A 14,267-nucleotide genomic window follows, 5' to 3' on the forward strand; every position below is an offset into this window, starting at 1 on the left:
TCAACCAAAATTTCTTGCAAGTTGGTGAAAGCATTCTTGAGTTATTGTCCGAAAACTGGAAAATCCCTCTTTTTTTAATGAATAAAACCCCATAACTCGGAAGCGTAAAATCTAAAATTTATAAAAAACGAAAGGCAGCTCACGTCAATAGATATAAACAATTCACCAAAGTTTTATGCAAATTGGTTTAAGCGTTTTTGAGTTAATGTCCGACATGTTGACGACAGACGGACGGACAGACGGACGGACAGACGGACAGACGGAGGTACAACGGTATACCATAATACGTCCCGTAAACGGGCGTATAAAAAAACAATATTTATAGACAGTTATTAAATTTAATATTTATAGATTTTAATACAAACCAGTCCTACAGAAATACAATTAAAATTATGCTAACAAATATTTCTTTCTTTCTTTTCTTATATTGTTATACTTTCAAAAGAAAATAAAGTGAATTTGTCCTTCATAAAGTAGGTGTCAATTTTATGTAAACAATAAAAATGGGGATGTTGAAAACAAGTTACATAATAACATCTTACACAAACTTTATCTGCTATCTGCACTTCTGTGTTTGGGGTTGTGGAGATGGCTAAGCAACAGTTGTCGATAGTACAGGTTTTAATCAGAACTTTCTCCAAGTGCAGACCGAAAGTCATCAAGGTGCTGGAACCCGCCAATCTATCCAGTGTGATCTTTTTGACTGAAGTCGGCCAATGGAAAATGTAACTGCCCTCTCCCTCATAGAGACACTGTAGCTCAACTACCTCGTAGCTCTCATCTACTATGCTTCTGCATTTTCTAATGTTTAGATCATGCACTTGACCATTAATACTTATAACTACACAAAACATCAACAAACACTTAACGTACACCATTTTGATTTTTCAGTTTTTTTTCTGTGAATCGTCTGCGCATGTGCACATAATTAACAGTCTAATTAAAAATAAAAAGGCGGGAGATCGTGACCGTGTCAAAAAAAAAGTACAATACGAAAAAGAATAAATATGAAAGAATTGAAATGTTGCTATATGATCTTCAACAATAGTATAACTTGAAAAGAGGGGAACGGAAGCACATATAATAAGAAAATATTAGGTACGAGACAGTGATACTCAAAATATTTTTTTCAGAAAAAAAAATCGAATGTTTTGGTTTTTTTTTCACAATGTAGATGCTTTAAATAAAGATTTTAAGTTAAGAAACCCAAAACAAAGCAGATGACATATTATCACAGTAAAGTTTCTAGAGATTCACCAACACGTTGTTTTGTTGTTAAGCGCATTTTTGTTGGCGCACCACATAAACAATCAACATAGAGTTGTTATGTGAAACATAAGAATGGGGTGGTTATCTCTCCATTAGTCCCACCCCATACTTCAAAGTGTAATACTATTGGATTAGATAATATTTGCTAGAAAAATGAAATAGTATAAAAGTGCGTATTTTTCGTTTTCAAGTACTTCTAACTTTTTACTAGAAATCTATTATTTACGAAATTTGTTAAGTGTTATAATGGCATCTGAAAATGTTCAATTTAACCAAATTGTGTCCGCAACTGGTCGGACCGAATACAGAACACAATTTGGGAGGGGGAAAGTGTTAACATTTAAAAAGTCCGCTAGAGGACTATATTATTTGGATTTAGCCGCATCAAATGGAACTATGAAGTTTAACTTGGAGCTGAATGAGTTAGACGATCTATTCAACCTGAGGGGCCACCTGGAGTCCCTGACAGCATACTTTCCACAGGTAAGACTATTTTCTTTCTTCTTTTTTTTACATTAGGTCTACATGTAGGAGTTTTCTTTAAAAACACCTAGGAAATTAAAGATTATACCTTTTAAGGTGTTTTTTTTCTGTTTGTATGCGCTTACCGTAAACAACAGGAAGGTTTTAATTATTGTCTATTACCGTTCATCTTTCTGTTTATCTATCTACCCCGCTTTTGTTAGGGGAGATATCTGTGTTCACATTTGTCTTTTATTTTAAATGATTTAATGTAACAATTGACTAACATAAAACGAAGATGTGGTATGATTGTCAATAAGATAACTCTTCACAAGAGACCAAATGATACAGAAATTGTCAACTTTCGGTCACCTTATGACCATGAACAATGAGCAAAACCCATACCACATAGTCAGCTATAAATAGCTTCGAAATGATGAATGTGAAACAAACATCCGAAAAAAAAATAACAACCTAATTTATGTACAAAATAATGAACGAAAAACAATATGTAACACACCACCAACACCTCTCGCAAGTATAAGTCTTTCTTCATAACAGAGTTTGAGTTTTATTTTTTATGTTTTAGCCGCACTCCCACCCACAAGAGCAGGTTGTGCCTAAAGAAAATGGGGCACCAGTTTACGCACCACCACCACCACCAACACCTTCCGTAAGTATACATTTATTAATGTAGAGTTTAAATATGTTCAAGAATCATGATTGATTGTTGGTTGCTTAACGTTCAGTGGCAAATATTTCATACATGTTCAGAACAAGAACAAGTTAACAATAAATACAATAGGTAGGTCTTGTAATAGAGTTTTTTTTTTTCAAGAATCACCATTTATTCTTAACTTGAAACATTTAAATGCAAACAAAGCAATACTTATTTTTCAAGTATAGAATTGAACTTAATTAGTATATTGCAAACAGCCTTTTGTTCTTAAAAAAAATGATAAGCGACACTGAAAGTATTTCATTTCTCCCTGGGTTTTTTATTTAAATATTTCATTTTTATTATTGCAGACACCTCTAACGATTACATGTATATACGAGAATGAGGCGTCAACTTCCCAGGCCACTCCACTTCGATCCATTTTAGACCCTATGTGGAGCAAAGGCAATATGATTCCGGTGAAGGTGGCCTCAAAGAGACCGATACGTGAAGATTTACACCCACAGTGGTCTGAGAAAAATTTTAAATATGAACCGATTTCCCCGGTGAAAAATGAACTGTATGACCTCTCTGAGGAGGAATCGGGAGCCTTTTTCCACCCGATGTGATGTACTGTTTCGCTCAATGTGATGTGACTTTTCACTCAATGTGATGTAGGATTATATTCAATGAACTTTTTAAGGAATGACATTCGTAAATATTATTATGGATATATATGTTAAACAGACTGACACGGTTAGTTGTTTTAAATATTTAATAAATGAGCTGCGTCGGATAGAAATCGACCTTATGCAAGTGCGCGTAAACATGTACATGTATAAGACTTTGGTTGGTTTTGGAACATTCAAATACGAAACAATAGATGATTTTTTGTCTGTTTTGTAGGATTCTTATGTCAACTCAATTTTCAAACAGATACAGACTTTGCATAGAGATTTTTTTAACCCGAATTTAAGTTAAAAGATGTATTGATATTCATTGCATAAGGTCGATTTCTATCCGATGCAGCTCAAATACTATCACTAATATTTGTCTATCTTATAATGTCCATAGGCATAGCTTTCAATTGGGTTCTTCAAGTAACGTTTATCATCAAAACTACAAAGTCCTTTTTTCACAACGGTATCCATGAAAAGTTCACGATTTTTACTTCTAATGCACGTCATTGAATTGGTGGTCGTAGTGTCTTCATTCAAACATTTCTTATACATTTCATGTCGGAGAGTCTGTTTTATTTCAGTTTTTGAAATGCCTTTCGCAACTTTTTTTTCCTTTTCACATGAGATGCCTTCTTTAGAGGTCTGGTTGTACAAAAGGCTTTACATTTTAGGTCTCAGGCCAACGAATTCTTTCAAAGGAACACCTGAAAAGATTTTTTGAAGAACATGAGAAAGACATATTTACTAATATTTTAAAAGAAAATTAAAAAAAAAAAATTCTGTTAAACTTTAGAGAGAGAAAATAAAATTAAAAAGAAAATTAAAAAGAAAATTAAAAAGAAAATAAAAAAGAAAATATCTGTTAAACTTTAGAGAGAGAAAAGAAAATTAAAAAGAAAATTAAAAAGAAAATTAAAAAGAAAATAAAAAAAGAAAAATTAAAAAGAAAATTATAAAGAAAATTAAAAAATAAAATAAAAAGAAAATTAAAAAGAAAATTAAAAATAAAATAAAAAAGAAAATTAAAAAGAAAATTAAAAAGAAAATAAAAAAGATAATTTTTGTTAAACTTTAGAGAGAGAAAAGAAAATTAAAAAGAAAATTAAAAAGAAAATAAAAAAAGAAAAATTAAAAAGAAAATTATAAAGAAAATTAAAAAAGAAAATAAAAAAGAAAATTAAAAAGAAAATAAAAAAGAAAAATTAAAAAGAAAATTATAAAGAAAATTAAAAAGAAAATAAAAAGAAAATTAAAAAGAAAATAAAAAAGAAAATTTAAACGAAAATTAAAAAGAAAAAAGAAAATTAAAAAGAAAATTAAAAAGAAAATTAAAAAGAAAATAAAAAAGAAAAATTAAAAAAGAAAATTAAAAAGAAAATTTCTGTTAAACTTTAGAGAGAGAGAAAAAAAATGTTTGTTTGAAAGAACTCACCACCAAGCTCATCTTTATATTTCTCAACGACTTTCTTATATTTGTTGGAAAAGAGATGTTTCGTTTTGTTGAATGAGCCGTAGTTGGAGGTATCGAATAGGTCTTTGATAGGTTTCATGTCTTCATATACATCATCAGTCAGAATCTCATAACACAACGAATCTAAAATGAATTTAGAAATGTTAGCAAAATACCAAAGAGGAATCTCTTCCTTTATTCTACATATTCCAAGGAGAAAACAATGAGAAATATTAGAAATATAAAGAAACAATGGCTTGTATTTTAACAAACAAAAAATGTCATACCTGTATCTGTAAACAGCAAGTTGATCTTGTCACCGTACTGAGGCTTCATCACCTTGTAATGAAATTCATACATCAGTCTCTTTGAAAGGACTAAAATAGCTTGTCCGGCATAGATGGGTTTATTGAGAGTTAGGTTCATCTGTTGGTTGTGTACTCCAACGAGGTCTTCATTGAAAATTTGACAGCATAGAAACGACGGCTGGGCTACTAACTTTTTTAGTTTTTCTTCCGAGGCTGAATTGATTAGTCTAAGATTCATCCTGGCACGCAAATTTTCCATACATTTACCAAAAACACTGAAAAAGTAGGAATACTTTTAGATAAGTACTAGAAGCTGGCACAAAAACCACAAAACATAATTAAATCAATGTGGGTAATGCGACAAGGAGACAACAAGCAAACTTGAGATAAAGTCTAATAAAAAAAATCCTGACAACACTTTGAAATCTTACAAATTTAAAAATAGCATACCTATTACACATCAGTTTGAAAAAGTCCTTCTCAAAGTCGTTGTTTGCCTGTTTTCTCATGTTGGTGTTGAATTCTATGTATGTTTTAAGCCATACCTTTTGTTGAAATCCTAATACTCTATGTATTTTAGTTATTTTCATTCCAAGCTCTGTATAAAGTTGTAAATTTTGATAATGCACCACATAGTTTGTCTTTTTCTTCAGAGTTGGAATTAATTTTCGGGTTTTAATCCTAGGTTTCCCTTTTTCCACACCATTTGCATTCTTTGCAGAATTTAACTTTCCCCATAAATCAGTACTGTATTTTGATAGATCTTTGTCTTCAATGAGTAGATGTTCGGGTGCCAGAGGATAATCGTTATGTTTGTCGTGGAGATGTTCAGGATATTTTATGTCTACTTCTAAAATGTAGCCTTCTTTTGCGTCTGACTCGACTTTATGTAAATCAAAATGGTCAATTTCATCTTCATTTAAAAAATGGAAAAAACCATACGGCAATGGTTGAGACATTGCCCAACCGTACAAATTGTTGGCATCTAGATACATGATGTGTTTTTTTCACATCTGATTAATAAAAGTCGTCAACATATTGATGATTAGCTCGACTGTATTTTTTGGTGACCATACTGACCCCACCTCGTGTTCCAAGCTCTATCATGTTGTACATGAGGGGATCAGTAATTAAATCTAGGCAGACACCACTCATTTTTAATGCTGCTTGCCATGCTAAACCTGGACTCGTGTAAAAATGACTAGCATCCAACTTGTAATATTCAAGAGTCATGTCACGGAATCGTTCGAAAACATCTGCTAAGAGTAACGTATCTGTTAATACATACAAATTGTGAAAATCCCCTAAGGTTTTCATATTGAACGTGTTCCAGACATTTTGAGCGTGTTCATACTTTTCATCAGAAATAGCTTCTTTGGTTAAGGAATTATAAAAAGCTGCTTTTGAAGGGAGAGATGTCTCTTCAAATCTTTCAGAACAATTCACATAATCATAACAGTATTCGTTTTTCTGTAGCAAAAGTTTAGCGTGTTCGTCATTGGGGAAAGCCTTACGAAATTGTTTGAAATTTTTAAAACCGTCTGCAGCTAAATTAGCAATTAAAGTCTCCAAAGAGCTACTCATGCACTGGTATGTGTCTAAAAACCTCAATTGTCCAACAGAAAAGGATACATATTTCTCCATATTGTTTGGTATACATGTTAATTTTTTGTCTTTAAATTTACCAGCTTCCGACTGCAAAAGGTGTGCATCAAAGTTCCGCAAATTATGGAAATAGACAAGAATGAAATTTGGATATTTTAACATCAAGTTGCATTTCTGACAGGCTGCCCCTCTGTAATTGCTATAATTTTTTGATTCGTTATCTTCGTTCATACCTAAATGGTCATGGTCACGAACTTTGATTTTTTTGCCTGAAATGGTTGATTGCACACATAACAGTTTGTAGCATTTTGAAATTGCGTTTCGGTTTCCACACTCATAATTAACTCCTCATAAATGTTCCTCAATATATCATGTATGTATTCTTCCTCTGTAAATATATTTTAAAAAAAGTGTTCGACAGCGTTCTCTCCTCTGTATACAACGGCTGGCTTGGAATATTTATCGTTTGAACTGACCACAACGTAGGAATAACCACATGGAACAAATTTCGCTTTATGTGTTGTTGACGATTGATTTTGGTCTGGTTGACAAGTATCTATCTTTTTTGCAAAGCATTCAAAGTCTGCATAGATGACAAAAGGAACACGTATTTGTTTATGAAAGTCTCTAAATTCTAAAATGGATTCTCCTTCTTTCGGATAAGTCACTTTTTGAAAATCAAACTTATTACAATATAGTCTGTGTTCATTTAATAAGTCTTGTCTTATGAATCCGTGAAGACATCTTCTACAGTAAAACCGTTTGGTGTGAAATTTAGTCATTGATCCAAGGAAACGATCTAAATTTTTTATCCAACAGTAGTGAGTTTCCCCGTTTTGTGATAAATACAATAAATCGATCTCACTATCTACATTTTCTAACTTTGTTAAATATAGTGGGAACACTTCTTCGTTTTCAAAGCCAAAAACATTGATTGAAATATTGTTTTTTGTTTTGTTTCTCAAATTTCTCCATTTTTGTTAAAGACACAGGATATTCAATATCGTTCATGTTCAATTCACTTTCGTGTGTCGTATAATGTGACTTCCGATATGGATTATATTCCGTCGGATGTAGGGCTGCCAGCACAGACCATAGAAAACACTTTTGGTCATCATTTCTAATGTTGATAATTCCACCAGTGGGCTTAATTTTGTGTGGTAATTCCATATAACTTGAACCAGCTATGGGTGAGTATGGTAACGTATGTACTTCAAGGCATATAACTTTATTCAATATCCAGCTAGATCCCTTGTTGATAAATTCTTCCATTACTCTGTTAATCGTTTGGAAAGCTTCATTTAAATTATGATCATTACTCTCATTCTGAAGAGATATGTAACTTTTGCTGCGGAAATGTGGATGAGCTTTTTCTTGTTGTCCATAATCAATATCTCGAACCATCTCCACTCGAGCATTTACATACCATTTAACATTTTTTTTGTTTTTTTTGTTGAGATACTATTATTTCTTCAACATCAGTTTTCGTATTAGCCAAAAAACGTAATAAATCATATTTTTCATCACCAATAGGCATAAGGTCTACACGATTCACTGATTTGTTAATGGCGCTTTTCTTAAAACGAAACCGTTTACGTTTTATCTTTCCGACAGCTGGCTCCTCCGTTTTAGGCATTCTACCTCCTGTTTGGTTTAACGGATGATGGTTAGCAACATGGGTGATTAAAGAATCAACACCATCAAAGGAGGCATCACAGTGTCTACATGTAAGTTGCTTAGATAATTGATTATCCCGTTTGTTTATTGTATGCTGTCCAGAACACTTATTACCATGCTTGACTAAATTATGTTTTTGCGTAAACAATTTCCCACACGCTAAACACTGAATTCTGTTAAAATGCGAATTCATATGTCTGTTCAAATTTCTGTTGTATTTGAAAGTTTTATCACAAATATCACAATTTAACTTTGGTCTTTTTACATCAACATTTTCACCACATGATTTCTTACGTTTGAGTTTATTCTCAACCTCTATGGCTGCCTTCACCAACATACCATCATCAGATTCGTTAAAATGTAAATCATTGATATGAACACCGTTGAGGGACTGAGCCATGCTTTTCACTTGTACAAGATGATAACAACTGCTTAATTTCCACAATTTAAATACATGTGACGATGTCACATGACATCTAAATTCGAAACGATAACCATTTCATCTTTGGTTTTTGTTTACTTTTCTTTTGCAGCATTGTTTTAAGGGGCATAACGATATATGGTTTACTTTCCTCATGTTGTGTAATTTTTTTCTTTTTGTTTGACTTCTTCAATTTTTCAGGTTGAAAGTCCTCTACTAACTGTTTACTTTTCAAGTCATCGATATTTTCTGGTTTATCTTTTGGCTGATCTTGATCTCGATCTTTTCTTTTTTCCGGTAATGTCTCTGGATTTTTTAATTGTTCATACCTCAGTTTGGGAATCAGAATCAGTTCGCAAGACATAACAGAGATATGTCTTTAGGAAAATAGGAAGCAGTCCACTTATTTTTAATAAATATAATTTTTTCTGTTTATATGTTGCGCCTTTGGAAACAGTTTTACGTATGAGATGCTTTTTCTTGGTCAGCAAAGTTTTATCAACACTTGAAATGGGGCAAACTCCTTGCATCACATTGTATATTATTTCAATCAACCATTCCAACTGTTCCTTGCTTAGTGATTTAATCGTTTGAGAAATTTGTTTTGAAGCTGCATTCAAAAGAAAATGTGCTAAATAGTCCTTCATTCTGTAGAGTGATATACGATAGGTGTCTGTCCAACTCCACAATCTGTTGTCAACTGGTATGTTTTGTCTGTATGCGGATTTAAATCAATAATTAATGGGCGATAGGCTACAGATGTCGCCTTCTTGTATGCATCTAAAAAGTATTTAGACTGTCCGGGAAAAATCTGTTTACCAAGAGTTTGAATTTGTAACTGATCTCTATAATTCCGAAATAAAACAAAGTAATGGCAATTGAGAGAGTCTGTTCTCATGGCTTTGCCTTTACAATACAAGTTATGTAGAATCTGAATCAAAGTGATTGAATTATGGTGAATTCCTACTGTTAAGAGATGGACCAGTTCTTTACTATCTGCAGATTCCACCATCAGGTCATCTAAAACAAGAACCTTATGCCCTTGTAAAGTCGTCCATTCTGATAAAACATCCATATTGGGGAAACCTTGAAAAAATTCAATGTTTGGTATTGATGATTTCATTTCATTGAAAACTGGCTGCTAAATACTGTAACAGTAAAATATCTTCAACGGTGGTACTTGAAACATACCATCTGCATTTTTAAGAAGGTTTTTTGTGTACATTGTTTTTCCTGAATTTGACGGGCCAACAATGAATATTGATGTTGGGCTCTGAAATTTGAGCAAACTTTCCTTCTCCCACCAGTCAACCATACTGTTTAAGTGAAATAATAAAAATAACTTAAAGACAAACTGTTTTATATGTAAAAAGACAACAACAATAACATATAAGCATTAGTTCTTTATTTTGATACAAGATTGATTCACAACATTACACACATTGTTCACACAACAATGAAACCGATTGTCTATAAAACTGTACACAAAATTGTCATTTAATTGATAGTCTTCTGAAAACACATCTGTTATCTGTTGCATGATAAATCCTCTCACACGACACATTAAATAAAATAAGCAATATTGCCCACAAACAACTGTGTCATCACCTTGTAGTCTTTTCTCGTTTGATTGTATGCATGCATAATTCCGCATGAATCTGTTAAAATAAACAGTGAGTTCTTTTTCTGAATACCCAAAAGAGTCAAATACCTCAAGACTGTTCTTTCTATTACAGAAAAATGCTACCCAATGTCTTCCTGGTAAGCCTGTGACATCTGTATTGGCTATCACACCCATTCCTGGTAGCAGGTGAACTTGAGACAGTTCATCAGATGAGAATACACCAAGAACAGATCGTTGTAAGTCAACGTCTGAAACAATGACACACTTTAGCTGGTAAGTATTCATTCTAAAATAATGTTTCTTTCTAAATTTATTTCAAAATAAGGTGGAAACTCTGCATACACAACACACGTAGACGCTTTCGGCAGTGGTGTATTGAAATTGACTTCTAGAGAACAAGTTCCTTGTTTCACTAAGTTTAAGTACTGTCCCTCGTCGCTGAAATTTGGTTCTATTTCAAAACAATATAAAGCATTTCCTCCTGCTATATCATTTCTAATCAACTGATTTCCACTGTCTCTCATCCACTTGTTAGTCACTTCAAACATACTATTAAAAGCAGGTAGTATAGTACGACTTGTGGCTCCATAGTTTAACTGCATAATATCTCCACCTACAGGAACTTGGTTCAGTTTGAGTGTTATTTGACTAAGGTTGAAATGTTGAAAGTTGAATGGGTTTAACGTATATGATCCACTAGAACTAGCGGACTATGTAAAAGCTATAACACAACGAATTGGTCGAAGACCGTTGAACAAATTATTGTAATTGAAACTAAGACTCCCAGCAGGTATAGAAATAAGGCGCACTTCTGTTCTGGTATAGGGATATCTAGCATTTGTTGTTTGTAGTTTCTGCGCATGTGCCGTAATGACAGCAGGGTTTAAACGTATTTTGCACACTTTTAACATTATGTCATCAATGATGATTTGAAAATTTGGATCTTTTTCACTTGTCATCAAAGCAAACTCGGGTCTTGAACGGTAAAGTTTAACATTAATAGCTACTTGATTCAGCATGTATCTGTCCAGACTACATAAATCATGAAATAACGGACCTTCTAAATCACACACTTGGCTTTGAGTAAAAATATTGTGCGCGATCGAATAAGAGAGAATTGGCACCATTTTCTACATCACTATCATCAAAATGTCCTGGTTGATCTTTTTTCCATAATTGACTAGTCAGCTGAGATTTTTTTGCTTCAGATCCAAAAGATAAAAGAGTTTGTATCATTGCCTTGTATGGATAATGTGTTGTAGTTGATGTCACTAACTTATTTTGTAATGTTATATCAATCTGTGAGAACATAGAGTGTAGAAAATTGTTAACTGGACCAACATACTCAGTAGGTTTTAGACTATCTCCATTGATATGTTTTATTCTCGCTTTTACATATAACTTTGTTTTTCTAAAATCTATATACTCCAGTGAATATTGGGCTGAAATATTAAATTCTATTGGTGCAGTTCCAGTTAGCTGTGCTGTTGACCTATGTTCATCATAATACACTGAATCAACCGCTGTCTGTGTTGGTGGTAATGAAAACAGATCCAAACCACTCGGTTGAGCTTCTTGGAACCCATCTAACGATAAAGCAGCCATTTACTTGAATATGACTTTGAAGGTTTTCACAGAGCTTTGCAGTTTTTTCTTGTTGGTTTTATTCTTTGTATGCCTCTTCTTGCTTGATGTTTTGGTTGTCTTTCTCGACTTTTTGAAGAGTTTAGTCAATTTTTTGGTAGTTTTACTGGACGTTTTGGAGGTCTTGTTCGTTAGACGTCTTTTGGAAGAACTGGTATGAGAGCTAGATGGCTTTCTTTTTAATGTCTTTTCTCTCTTTCAACCATGTCTTTAGCCATTTCATCCGTTTGTTGGATAGGAGAGACAAGTTGAATTTTTACTTTCTCATCAGAAGGGGTTTTGGTTGGTATGCCGATTGGTGTAATGGATGACTTTGAGGTTCCAATTAGAGACCCACCTCCAACTTGTTTTTGACCTTGGTTAGTATTGTGATGACCTTTTCTATCTAGCTTCTCATAATAATTAATCCAGCTTCCTACATTTGGTACATACATCTTGTTCATTTTTAAAAGAATGGAAACGATTTGAAGTGTAGTGTTACCGTTGAAGGAATATCTAAAAATGAAGCCAGATTGTTGTCACCATCAGTTATATAGATATCAATATTATAAAGGTCATTTATTTTTACAGGAACATAATGTGGAATTTCGAAAATGTTTGACCAGTTTCCCATGGAGGCTGCACTCAACCTTCGAAGAAGTGGCTTTTGTTCTCCATCGACAATAGATTCACCACATATATAAGAATACCGGTAAATGGATTCTGATTTAGATATGCTACTTGAAATGTCTGCTTCAACTATATCATATGAACGGTCAAATAGCAAAGAAATGTAAGAAATACGAATTAAGTCATTAAAGTGGTATGATCGAGGTTTTTTTTATGTTATTTTTTTTTGGTTTTAAATACATATATGCCCATATATCTGCTTCGTTTGTTTTGCTGACGTCTTTTGGTTGGATATTGTTCAAGCCTCTATGTGGAGTAGAATTGTATACTTTAACAATATCTTGAAGTACATCTAAGTACCTATGATTTCTCCTCTCTGTGAAGTATCGATACATCATATGTTTCACAGTCTTGATACCTCTTTCAGCGTAGTTAGCCTTTGTTTCTGAATTTTGTGTGGTAAAATATTGTATACCTTCATTTTTCAGATATGATTTCATTATGTTGTTGTTAAATTCTTTTCCTTTATCAGTTCGAATCTTTTTTCATTTTCTGTTACCAGCTAAAATTGTCTTTATTGCCTCGACTACATCTTTTGCTGATTTATTTTTTAGAACCTGAATCCACAGATACTTTGAAAAGATATCCACGACGACTAATAGGTACCGAAAATTACTGTTTTCACTCGCTATGCTTGACATATCAGCGAGGTGCATGTCCCACTGATCATCAATTCCAGATACAATTACACGAGCACGACGAAAAGAATGAAGGAGTTCCTTTCTTAAAGTGTAACTGTCTTGACTTCGTAATAGTCTTTTTATCCTGGATCGTCCAACATTAGTGATTCCTTTGGATTTTAATATTCTGTATATTTTTTCGGGACCTACATGTGTGCTTTTATATGTGTTTGATATTAAATCATTTATTCTATCTTGTGTGTTCATCTTGGATTTTTTTCATTATATGAAAGGTAAGACCTGTTCCCATTGTATTTAAGGTTGAAAATATTGGTTAGGTATCTCTACTGAAGTAAAGTTTTGAAAGCGAGAAGGAATTTAAATTTTACTGATACTTTCTTCAATTGAGATACCAAACCAATATGCACTTTGTGAAAACAATAAAGACACAAAAAAACAAAAACAAAATACAAGTAACTAACTTTTATTGAAATATCATTAGAAACAGTTCAAGCATCTTATTGTTCGTCTAGTAAATGCAACAGAGGCTTAATCAGGAGTGGTATTAATTTGTGATACACTAACAGTGCTCGTCTTTCCCTGCTTACACTAATTCTCCGACTTGCTAAAAACTGAATAGTTTTCTTAAACTCTCGAAGTTTTCGTCTATGTAGTATACTAATCATAAGTGTTCCATGATAAATTCTATATGCAATGTTTGAAATGGTTCGAATTTGATCATCTGAACTCTCCTCAATCAATTCTTTTCTTCTTCGAGGTCTATCAAAGTAAAGTTCTTTCAGGAAGGTTGAGTTTTCAAAAATACGTCTGTTCATGATGAGTGTTTCACATTAAATGATAGTCAATGTTAATGATTGGTGTGTTTTAAAATAATTTAATTCGTCTGTGAATCTTTCTTCCAACAACACCAATCGTTTACACCAGTGTAACACATTTTCGGTACTTGGTTTATGTAGAATGCACCAATCCTTTAATGTTGATAAAACATCATTTTTATAGTCATCTGGTACATCCATGAGCTTCACTTGATTTGACATCTTCCTAACCATGTCCTTCTCCGCTATCTGTTTATAAGCAATATCGAAATAAGTTTCTAAATGTTCCATTTTTGTCCACATTAAACAAGTGTGCTGAATCTGACTCGGATGGTTTACTTCAC

General features: G+C 32.9%; 1 protein-coding gene across 1 annotated transcript in view; it reads left to right on the plus strand.

Moving 5' to 3' along the window:
* The window catches only part of LOC127710864 (perlucin-like protein), a 378,664-nt gene that overhangs the window by 80,719 nt on the left and 283,678 nt on the right, over window positions 1-14,267 (plus strand). The window lies entirely within an intron of this gene.

The sequence above is a fragment of the Mytilus californianus genome, unplaced genomic scaffold (assembly GCF_021869535.1).
Source record: "Mytilus californianus isolate M0D057914Y unplaced genomic scaffold, xbMytCali1.0.p SCAF_8, whole genome shotgun sequence".
NCBI classification, from domain to species: Eukaryota; Metazoa; Mollusca; class Bivalvia; order Mytilida; family Mytilidae; genus Mytilus; species Mytilus californianus.